The sequence below is a fragment of the Physeter macrocephalus genome, chromosome 8, assembly GCF_002837175.3.
Source record: "Physeter macrocephalus isolate SW-GA chromosome 8, ASM283717v5, whole genome shotgun sequence".
NCBI classification, from domain to species: domain Eukaryota; kingdom Metazoa; phylum Chordata; class Mammalia; order Artiodactyla; family Physeteridae; genus Physeter; species Physeter macrocephalus.
The window spans coordinates 79,163,251-79,176,154 of NC_041221.1; the positions used below are offsets into that span (position 1 = coordinate 79,163,251).

A 12,904-nucleotide genomic window follows, 5' to 3' on the forward strand; every position below is an offset into this window, starting at 1 on the left:
CCATGGCTCACAGGCCTAGCCGCTCCGCGGCATGTGGGATCTTCCCGGACCAGGGCACGAACCCGTGTCCCCTGCATCGGCAGGCGGACCCTCAACCACTGCACCACCAGGGAAGCCCCGACAATAATATTTAAGTGGATCCAATGCAACTACCATTTAGAGGTAATTTCTGTTACCAAGTACTTGAAACATACTTTCCACTTCTGGGAAGATGGAATAGATATACTTTTTCCTATTCCTCTTGCTAAGTACAACTAGAAACCCAAGACATTATATATAAAACAAATATAAAAAAGAAAAGACGGAGAAGAAAGACTGGATAGGGATCTCAGGATCCAAAGAATGACACAACACTGAGTTCCTTCGATTTTCATTTTTACCTCATATATCAAAGACTGGGTGGAAGAGAAGTGGGTAACACAGAAAACCAACAAGTATAGATGAAACAAACCCTCCAAAAGCCTGTTCTCTGTAGCCAGGGAAACGGAAAGTCTAGCAAGACAGAAAACTTTTTAAGAAAATAACTGCTCTAGTGCAGCCAACACTAGAGAAAAAAACCATGACCTTACCGCTACCCCCACCAGCAAAAGCTGACATGGAGAGCCTAGATTTCCACCCCTCCCCCCAAGATGTAATAAGAGCCCCGACTTTCCCACTGGGGTGGTATCAGAAAAGGCCAAGATGGAACTGAGACTTTAATCCCCACCAGGTAATGAGGCACCTCCATGGTGGGGAGACCAAGTAGGGAGCTTGGACATCCAAGCCTACCTATCAGTCGAAGTAACTTTATCCCTCCCCACTGGGCTAGTACAAGAGGATGCTTAGTGGACACTTCCCTCAGGACTTGAAACATCACCAGCCAGTGGTAACAAGGACACACCACTCTGTGGTGTCAGTGGAAGACACATGTGGAACAGTAATGAGGCACTTCTATACCTCCCAGCCAGAAAGCTATCGGGGAATAATAGTGGGGAGCCAGATCCCACATTCACCCACAGTAATAATGAGCACAATCTCCCTGAGATATCAATGGAGGCTGAGTGGAGAACCAGGACTTCAACCATGAACTGGCAGTAATGAGGTGGCATGCATCCCACCCTTCTCTGCTGGAATGGTGTCAAACAAACCGAGCTAAAACTGAAGGCTTGAATAAGATCCATAATCTCATAATATCCAAAACATGCAGGTTTGGGAAAAAAAAAAAAATCACTCACCATTCCAAGAGCCAGGTAGATCCCAAACTGGATGAAAAAAGATAAACAGTAGGTAACAACACTAAGATGATAGGGATATTAGAGTTATCTGATAAAGATTTTAAAGCAACCATCATAAAAATGTTTCAATGAGCAACTAGGAACATCCTTGAAACAAATGAAAAACAGGTCTTAGAAAAGAATTATAAAATCTAAACAAAGAAATAGAAGATATAAAGACCAACAAGAAAGGTTACAACTGAAAAATACAGGAACCAAAATTAAACAATAAATGGGATCAAAAGCAGTACTGAGAGGACCAGGAAACCATCAGTGAATTACAACACAGAACAGAAATTATCCAATCTGAACAAAAGAGAAAAATGGAGAATGGAATGGAAGACCCATCTGTCTCCTCTCCAAACCCCCCAAAAAAGAAATCTTTTTCCATGGAGGAGCTGGTTAGTAGTGATCTTAAAGAGACAGCTGGCAGTGGAAGTCTTACCAAGAGTAAGAAATCTTTCCCCAGAGAGGGAACCAGTTAGTGACCCTGAAGAGTCAGGAAACAAGAGGGTCCCCAAGAAATAGAGGAAATTCTCTTCCAAGGAGGAGCCACTCAGCAGTGGACCTGAAGAGGCTGCTGCCAGCAGGAGCAGCAGCTCCAAGAAAAAGAAAAAGCTCCAAAAGCTATCCCAAGGGGCATAACTTGCAGAGATATTTCCCAACCCATCCCCTATAGCCCAATAAAAATTAAAAAAAAAAAATACACAGAGGACAAAGATAAGGGGGGAAAAAAAAAGAACTTCAGGGACCTTTGGAACTATAACAAAACAGCTAAAATATCCTATCATCTGAACCCTGGAAAGATTCAGAAGATGGGTGGGGCTTAAAGAGTACTCCAAGAGGGCTTCCCTGGTGGCACAGTGGTTGAGAGTCCGCCTGCTGATGCAGGGGATACGGGTTCATACTCCGGTCCGGGAAGATCCCACATGCCATGGAGCAGCTGGGCCCGTGAGCCGTGGCCGCTGAGTCTGTGTGTCCAGAGCCTGTGCTCTGCAACGGGAGAGGCCACAACAGTGAGAGGCCCGCGTACCACAAAAACAAAAACAAAACAAAAAAAAAAACAAAAAAAAGAGTACTCCAAGAAATAACGGCTGAAAAATTCCTAAATTTGGCAAAAGACCTAAAATTACAGATGGTATAAACTGAGTAAATCCTAAACAGGATAAACCCAAAGAAATACAAAACAAGACATATAAGTCAAACTTCTGAAAACTAAAGATTTAGAAAAAGATCTGGAAAGCAGCATTACACAAAGGACACTTGAGAGGATGAGGTAATGGATCAGGGAATGTCAGTGACAGGATGAAAATGCAGGATAGATTTAAGAGCTACATAGAAGCTGAAATCAACAGGATGCAGTGACTGAACGTGAAGAACAACATCAGGGCACTTAAGAAGGATGCCCCAGGCTTCCCTGATGGCGCAGTCGTTGAGAGTCTGCCTGCCGATGCAGGGGACACGGGTTCGTGCCCCGGTCTGGGAAGATCCCAAGTGCCGCGGAGTGGCTGGGCCCGTGAGCCATGGCCGCTGAGCCTGCGCGTCCGGAGCCTGTGCTCCGCAACGGGAGAGGCCACAACAGTGAGAGGCCCGCTTACCGCAAAAAAAAAAAAAAGGGTGCCCCATCCCCAGCTTGGATAACAAAGCATATGATGATACTACCAGTCAAGATAATCTTGTCTGGGAGTATCTCTCTTTTCCAAGGCTGCCTGCTAAACAAACATCCTTAAAAGATAGTCCAGAACAAAACCTATCAATGCCATTACACAGAAGAGCAGAAAAAATGAGAAAAATGCATGAAGGATTATCTCCCAAGTGTTTACTTTGTTCATGACTGATCTGCCCCTATTCTTCAAAGTGAACCTTCTTTTTATAATTAACAATTTCCCCCAGCAAAAAAAATTTATAATTTGTGATCTCTAATCATTTTTCCTTCAACATGGCATAACATTTTTTAAAAAAACATTTATATAGCTAGGTACAGAGTTCTTAGGGTTGACAAAAAGAAGCACAGCCCATAAAAGAGAACACTGATAAATTGGATTTCATCAAAATTAAAAACTTCTGTTCCATTAAAAAAAAAACCTCTTAAGAGGAAGAAAAAAACAAATTACACATTGGCAGAAAATATATGCAACTACATATGAAACAAGGGGCTAGTATCTAGAATATAAAGACCACTCCCAAAACTAAACATTAAAAAAAACAATTCAGTTTAAAAAAGGGCAAAAGATATTCTTACGGACTGAACCGTGTATCCCCTAAAATTCACATGTTGAAGCCTCAATGCGACCATATGCTAAAGTTGGGACCTTCAAGGTTAAATTAGATTATATCAGTGGTACCCTAATCCAATACAACTGGCATCCTTATAAGAAGAGAGAAAGGCATATGAGAACACAGCAAGAAGGCAGCCATCTACAAGCCAAGGAGAGGAGTCTTGGGAGAAACCAAACCTGCTAACACCTTGACCTTGGACTTCTAGCCTCCTGGAGGAATTGTGAGAAACTATGAGAAATAAATTTCTGTTTATTTAACCAGTCTGTGGTATTTTGTTTTGGCAGCTCTAGCAAACTAATACAGACATCAATAAACAATTACTAAAGGAGATATACAAATGGCAAACAAGGCACATGAAAAGATAATCAACTTCATTAGCTAATAGGGAAATGCAAATTAAAACCACAGCAAGGTGGTTTTGTTATGGCATACATATCAGAATGGCTCTCATCTAAAATTAAACTTAAATATAGTGACACCACCAAATGATAGTAAGGAAGTCCAGGAAAAGGATCACTCATATGCTAGTGGTGAATGTAAAAGGTTACAGTCATTCCGGCAGCTTGTCAGTCTCTTACAGAACTAAACCTGTATTCACCATACAACCCAAAAATTGCACTCTTGGGCATTTATCATGGGGAAATGGAAATTCTCACAAAGATCTCTACACAAAATATTCATAGCAGCATTATTCCTATTAGCCAAAATGGAAACAACACAGATGTCCTTCAATGGATGAATGGTTAAACAATTGGTTAAGCAAATGGTTAAATATCTATGCCATGGAATACCATTCAGAAATAAAAAGAAACAAACGACTGATACACACAATGCTGATTAATCTCCAGAGAAGTACACTGAACTTGAGTGAGCAACATTAATCCTAAAAGGTTACATACTGTATGATTCCTTTTATACAGCATTCTTGAAATGACAAAATTATAGAGATGGAGAAGAAATTAGTGGTTGCCAGGGGTTAAGGGGGAGCAGGGTTAAGCACAGGGAAGAAAATGGGTTTAACTATAAAATGGTAACATGAAGGATACTTGTGATAGAAATGTTCTGAATCATGATTGTATCAATGTCAATATCAAGGTTGTAATACCTTACTATAGTTTTGCAAGATGTCACCACTGGAGGAAAATGAATAAAGGTTACACAAGATCTCTCTATATTATTTCTTACAACTGCATGTGAATCTACAGTTATCTTAAAAGAGAACATTTAATTAAATAAAATTAAGGAGAAAAAAAATCAGTAAATCACTTGAAAGCAATTTGCATATGTTTATTGTTAGATAACAATAAAATAAATTATTTAAATTGTTACAGGTTAATATCACTTAATGAATTACATTTTCCTTGTTAAGTGCTTACAGTTAGGACACAATCTTTGCTTAAATATCACTGAAAACACTTTTCATCATAAAATATGACCTTTTAAGAAAAAAATGACCTTTAGTTTTCTTAGAAGTAAGCATATTATCTGAGTGTTTTTTAAATCCACAATAAAAAATCTTAAGAAATTCTCCAAACAAAAGAAACTCACCAAATTTATGCTTTGAAAACAAAAGGTACTTTAAAAGTAATACCCATATTTTAAAGAAAACTATAAATTATAATATTTATCATCTTCTCTGAATACACAATTCAAAACAAATTACTTGTCTCTTAGTGCTTAAAAACAAAAGAAAGGACTATAACTGAGACATACTTTTCTATCAAGGCCAGACTTGAGGGTCTTTCTCCTTTATGGAGTTTCAGACTAAACTGATTCTATTAAGTGCATTAATAAACCAATAAAATGATACACAAATAATCTCATTCTTTAAGCACAAGCACTCACCTACAATCTTTACTGAATGTTAATCAAAAAACTCACCAAATTTATGCTTTGAAAACAAAAGGTACTTTAAAAGTAATACCCATATTTTAAAGAAAACTATAAATTATAATATTTATCATCTTCTCTGAATACACAATTCAAAACAAATTACTTGTCTCTTAGTGCTTAAAAACAAAAGAAAGGACTATAACTGAGACATACTTTTCTATCAAGGCCAGACTTGAGGGTCTTTCTCCTTTATGGAGTTTCAGACTAAACTGATTCTATTAAGTGCATTAATAAACCAATAAAATGATACACAAATAATCTCATTCTTTAAGCATAAGCACTCACCTACAATCTTTACTGAATGTTACTCAAACAAATGTTCAAAATATACCTAAAACTGATAGACGAAACGGCTGTATTAACACAGCACTTTCCAGTTCTCCTTCTCTACTAATTAACACTTTATTAAAGTGCAATTACATTATTTTAATAAATATTTGTATTGTTTATTTTACTGTATAAGTATTTAGGATTATGGTAGTAATTATAGTAAAAAGATTATAAAGGAGTATTTATTTTTTCATTAATATCTTTCCCACATCCAAAGATTTTACAAAGCTATTAAGTAAAACCTCTACAGATTAATGCTTCATGATGTTTTATTAAAGATCTGTAAATTAATTCTTTCTTAACATTTAACGTTAAATAAATTAGTATAATTTACTAAAATGAAAGGGATTCTTTGAAACAGTACAAAGTTTTAACAACAGGATTATTGGATAACAAACACGAAGAACATGTTGCTTAATACCTAAAATAGTTATTGATATCAATTATTATTTCAAAGTATATTCCTCTCAAAAGAAACTTTCTCTTACACTTTTTATGAAATTTCAATTTGGTTCTATTGCTATGAGAACATCATGGCATGGCTTTTTAGATCTGGCTGCTAATTACTAACTGTATATATACACCAACAGCATAATTCCTTTAGTTTGAACTAAAAGGAAAAAAATTTAAGGACTGATGTTTTCCTGAGGTTAATGAAACAAACGAGATGAGGCTTCCACACAGGATGGGAGCCAATCTCCAATAACTTTATATCTGAATCTGTGTCACTGCTAGCTGTTTTCTCAGGTTTTCAACCCACAGGAACAGACACTGGCCAAAACAGAATGGAAGCTGGATGCAAACAGCCAGAATGGGTAATACTAGGTCATGCCAGTTCAGTATCGGGGTTGCCTCTATGACCATGTTTAATTACTTGACTTCCCCTTGTCTTAATTTACTCATTTGTAAAATGGAATAAAAGCAGTATCTATATCATGAAAGTGTTCATAAAGATTGATTAGTTTAGTGAAGGTTATATAAGCCCTTAGTGCCTAGTGCATATTAAACACTCAAATAGTAGCTATTACCATTGCTTTTATTATTAATTTTTTTTCTAGAAACTATTACCTCACCGTAAATCAAATATCCCTAGATGCCAAATATGAAGAAAAATTTCCCCCTACAATTATCCCTCAGAAAAGAAACTGCCTCATATTTGAGAATTTACAAAAATATCATGAGGCTTTTGTACAACTGCTTCATTTTGAACCAAAATGTACTGTTTGAGGAACTCATTACACTGAAACAACTTTAATCAGTGCCAGTTATAGATGCTTAAAAGAAGTCACAAACTCCAATGACACAATGTCATTAAAAATAAGACTTGAAAGATTACTTTTGAAAAACAGGTAATACAGGATTACAGAGTTCTGCTTCTAGAAATAAGCAAATTGGAATAACCCTTATAGCGAGGTAGGGAAGAAAAATGAAACACACCTGTTTGAAGGCACTGAAAAGTTAAAAGAACAGTGACGAATTATGCAGGCAAGATCCAGAAGAAGTAGTAAACCAAGAAATCTGACTGACATTAGGAATTGTTTTTCCCCCCAAAGCACTGTTATTACATAACAAAAAGCCGAGAGGCCTAAAGAGCTTTTAGCAGTTTCATAAAAATTACAGAAGCAAAAGTTGGAGGTAAGGATCCACCAAAAACAAGATTCCTAACTCTCCCTAGTCTTTGGTTTAAAATCCTGAGAGTCTATATCCTAGAGAGTAAAGATGATAAAATTAAAGCGCACCTTTCAATCATGTCAAATCGGTAACTGAGGTGATTAAAGGAACTCAGATTGCTGACACCCTTACCTATAATATTCCACAAGCAAACCAAACCCATTATCCAAAGCTTCAAACTAGTTCAACAATTTTTCAGAAAGTAAGTAAGGAAAGAGGGAGGAAAATCGGGAAGAAAAGGCAGAGTCATTAAGGGTCAGGATATTGTTTCCATTTGGGAGAGAAAGAAGGATATTAAGTGGAAGATGTCAAAGGAGGGGCTTCTGAAGTATAATTACTGTTTCTTAATCTGAGTACTCGTTACATTGGGGTCTTCAGTTTACAAAAATTCATGAGACCACTTGCTTCTGACACATATACATTATCTATTCTACTTCAATAAAAATTTTTAAATTATGCATGTAAGAAAAAAAGACAGGGAATTCCCTGGTGGCGCAGTGGTTAAGAATCTGCCTGCCAATGCAGGGGACACGGGTTCGAGCCCCGGCCCGGGAAGATCCCACATGCCGCGGAGTAACTAAGCCCGTGCACCGCAACTACTGAGCCTGTGCTCTAGAGCCCGTGAGCCACAACTACTGAGCCCATGCGCTGCAACTACTGAAGCCTGCGTGCCTAGAGCCCATGTTCCACAACAAGGAAAGCCACCTCAATGAGAAGCCCGCGCACCTTAACGAAGAGCAGCCCCCACTCGCCGCAACTAGAGCAAACCTGCGCAGAGCAACAAAGACCCAACAGAGCCCCCCCACCCCCACCCCCGAATAAATAAATAAATAAATAAATAAAATAAACAAGTAAGGTAAACAAGATATAATCAGAAGGATGTTTAGTCTGCTTAAGGATAAATACAGATACAATAGGTTTCAAAGATGCTGAAATCTATAGAAAAAAATTTCCATTTGCTCAACTTAGTATACTAATTGTACATCATATACCTAAAAAAGGAGGACGAACCAATTTTAATACAACACCATGTGTATTTGAAAACAATATTTTAGAAATACTTTGTTTTTAATGGAACTGCTTAATTTTTTAATGTATTCTGTACCTTCTAATATATTTCTTATCTAGAAATTGATACAATGCAGTTGCAATTTACACAATACATCTATGAACTTGGAACTAAGTAGAAAGGTCTCCCTTACATAGCTGAAATAGCAGTTATGAAGACTTTGGTATTATTCTAAGTATAAAGTTCTTATGCAGAGTATATTATGCCTTTAATTTTAACCATCTATCTCCTGATACTCAGATAATATAAGGTGTAATGTAGAAAGAAAAAAATATTAAGTTATGTCTTTCATTCTCTGTCAAGGGACTGGAAAACAGAAAATTGTTTTAGATGTGTTTGCATCAAAAAGGTTTAAAAAAATCAATTATTATATTATATTATATTATATTATTATATTGTTTGTATTGAGCCTAGAGAAATGAGGCATTGTCATACTGGGGGTTTTTAATGGGTATTAATTAAAATATTTTATATTGTGCCTTTGTTGGCAATTTTTCTAAGCCTCATGGTCATTTAAGTAATGTCACCTTTACTCCAATAAATTACTGATATGATTATTACAAAGAGAACCATTTAACAGCAATCTGACTGATGTAAAAAACATTAATGAACCTGTAAAACCTGCTCTTTTGCACCTTGGAAAATGGCTGGCTCTAAAACTAAGGCAGTTAAAATAAATCTAGATCATCAGGTACTTAAAAAACAAACAAACGAAAACAACTCCCTAAGACCAAAGCTGAAAAATTTTAGCAGTAGAATGACAGTATTAGTTCATAACCCAAAGGATAAAATAAATACCTAGGAGTCCATACTTACGTAAATAAATGACTAAAAAATAAATAAATGGGAGAGAAAAGTAAAGTCTTCCTTACAGAAGAATTGTGAATAATAATTATGCTAATATCATGTGAATGAGTATTGGAGGCTTAAAATGTAATTTCCATGTCAGCATCCTATCCATATTCCAAGGTGATGAGCATCTCAAACAACCTATACAGAAGTAAAGATGGTTCCCTATGGAAAAGTATCAAATGACTCAAAAAGGAACCCTGGTAATAATAAGGACACAAATACATAAAATCTTTGTGATGAAACTCATGAGTATAAAAAAGTTACATTTATAAATGAAGATTTTTCTGTTATTTAAAATATCAGTATGTGTAGAAAATGAAATTATATACTAGAATAAACAACTTTCTCCATCTTTCTAAAAGAGTATACATTCAAGCTGAACCAAAAAAAAAAAAAGCTTTAAATCATCTTATTTGGAAAATGGAGACAGCTTTACAGTTTCTTTAAAGTGAAGACAGTTTTAGAAATACATCCTGAATAGATATGGATGGAATTATATAATATCTTGAATTTCATATGAAATTTGGGATTGAAGTGGGAAGGGGGTTGAGCTGACGTTGAGAGCAGCCATGAGCTGATGAATGTTGCATCTAGGTGATGTGTACATGAGGATTCATTGGACTCTTAGCCCTATCTTTGTGTATGCTTAAATTTTCAACAGTTTAACATTTATACAGTGAGTTTGACTTCAAGATCTACTATAAAGCTACAGTAATCAAAATCAAGACAGTGGGGCTTCCCTGGTGGCACAGTGGTTGAGAGTCCTCCTGCCGATGCAGGGGACACAGGTTCGTGCCCCGGTCCAGGAGGATCCCACATGCCGTGGAGCGGCTGGGCCTATGAGCCATGGCCGCTGAGCCTGCGCATCCGGAGCCTGTGCTCCGCAACGGGAGAGGCCGCAATAGTGAGAGGCCCGCGTACCGCAAAAAAAAAAAAAAAAAAAAAAAATCAAGACAGTGTGGTATTGGTGAAAGACCAGACAAAGAGATTAATGGTACAGAACAGGGAACCCCCAAATAGACCCACATGAATATACAGTTAACTGATTTATGACAAAGGAGCAAAGTTAATACAATGGGAAAGAGATAGTCCTTTTTACAAATGGTGCTGAACATCAACATGCAAAAAAAATGAATCCAGACAGACCTACACCATTCACAAAAATTCACTCAAAAAGGATTAGAGACAAATAAGGAACACAAAACTATAAAATTCTAGAATATAACATAGGAGAAAATCTAGATGACCCTGGACATGGGATGACTTTTACATACAACACCAAAGGCATGACCCATGAAAGAAATAATTGATAGGCTGAACTTCATTAAAATTAAAAATGTCTGCTCTGCAAAAGACGTCAAGACGAAGACAAGACAAGCCACAGACTTGGAGAAATATTTGGAAAAGATACATCTGGGGGCTTCCCTGGTGGCGCAGTGGTTGAGAGTCTGCCTGCCGATGCAGGGGACGCTGGTTTGAGCCCTGGTCTGGGAGGATCCCACATGCCGCGGAGCAACTGGGCCAGTGAGCCACAATTGCTGAGCCTGTGCGTCTGGAGCCTGTGCTCCGCAACAAGAGAGGCCACTACAGCAAGAGGCCCGCGCACCGCAATGAAGAGTGGCCCACGCTTGCTGCAACTGGAGAGGGCCCTCGCGCAGAAACGAGGACCCAGTGCAGCAAAAATAAATAAATAAATAAAAATTTTAAAAAGATACATCTGATAAAGGGCTGTTATCCAAAATATACAAAGAGCTCTTAAAACTCAACAATGAGAAAGCAAACAACTTGATTAAAAAATGGGCCAGGGCTTCCCTGGTGGCGCAGTGGTTGAGAGTCCGCCTGCCGATGCAGGGATCCCACATGACGCAGAGCGGCTGGGCCCGTGAGCCGTGGCCGCTGAGCCTGTGCGTCCGGAGCCTGTGCTCCGCAACGGAAGAGGCCCCAACAGTGAGAGGCCCGCGTAACGCAAAAAAAAAAAAAAAAAAAAAAAAATGGGCCTAGGACTTGAACAGACAACTCACCAAAGAAGACATACAGATGGCAAATAAGCTTATGAAAAGATGTTCAACATCATATGTATTAGGGAAGTGCAAATTAAAACAAGATACAGGGACCTCCCTGGTGGTCTGGTGGTAAAGAATCTACCTTCTAATGCAGGGGACGTGGAGTCAATCCCTGGTCAGGGAACTAAGATCCCACATGCTGCAGGGAAACTAAGCCCACGCACCACAACTACTGAACTCACGCGCCACAACTACTGAACTTGTGCGCCACAACGGAAGAGACAGCATGCCGCAACTAAGACCTGATGCAGCCAAAAAATAAATATTTAAAAAGAAAAAAGATACAACTACATACCTATTAGAATGGTCAAACTCCAGGACACTGACAACACTAAATGTTGGCAAGAATGTGGAGCAAAAGGAACTCTCATTCATTGCCAGTGGGGACACAAAACAGTACAGCCACTATGAAAGACAATTGGGCAGCTTCTTACAAAATTAAATACACTCTTATCAAATACTCTAGCAATCAGAGTCCTTGGTTTATACCAAAATGAGTCCACACAAAAACCTGCACAAGGTTTATAGCAGCTTTATTCATATTTGTCAATTTATAGAGGCAAACAAGATATCCTTCAGCAGGTGAATGGATGAATAAACTGTGGTACATCTAGATAATGGAATGTTATTTGGCCCTAAAAAGAAATTAGTTATAGAAACATGAAAAGACACGGAGCATCCTTAAATGCATATTACTAAGGTAAAGAACTGAAAAAGGAAAACTACGGAGATAGTAAAAAGACTAGTGATTGCCAGGATTTGTAGGGGAAAGAGGAATGAATAGGCAGGACATAGAGGATTTTTAGGGCAGTGAAACTATTTTGTAATATATCACAATGGTGGAGGCATGTCATTATACGTTTGTCAAAACCCACAGAATGAACCCCACCAAGCGCAAACCTCAGTGTAAACTATGGACTTCAGGTGATAATGATGTATTAACATATGTTCATTGACTGTAATAAATGTACTACTGTGGTGAAGGATGTTGATAGTCAGGAGGTGGGTGGGGGCAGGGAGTATATGGGAACTCCCTGCATTTTCCACCCTATTTTGTTATGAACCTAAAACTTCTCTAAAAAAAAAATTAAAACAAATTTTTAAAAGAAACAGTGAGTTTAATATACCTGAGCTATTTCATATGAAAATAGGTCTCCCTCCACTCATGTGTACTGACCACCCCAAACACTAAAATAAAAACATTAGAATAAAATTAGCTTTTCACCTTGCTCTAAAACATTCACTTTCAGTAAGAGAAATGTTGTTACATTAAATATAAGCTCTATGAAGTCCAAAAAAATTACCTTTTATTTCATAAAGCATATTTTGGAAAGGCATAGTTTATAAACTTTATTCTTCATCCTGCCATCTCTTTTATTTTATTACACTGGTGTTTGTTGCAGTCGAGAAAAAGACACTGAATGTACCCACTTGTCTTATGAATTCCAAGACAGCCTGGAGGGCACTAGTACCAACTTAAGATTTGTACCAGG

At 37.7% G+C, this 12,904-nt stretch overlaps 1 protein-coding gene across 1 annotated transcript in view; it reads right to left on the reverse strand.

The window, feature by feature from the left end:
- The window catches only part of AP3B1 (adaptor related protein complex 3 subunit beta 1), a 277,730-nt gene that overhangs the window by 161,978 nt on the left and 102,848 nt on the right, over nt 1–12,904 (reverse strand). The gene's annotated exons all lie outside the window — the stretch shown is intronic.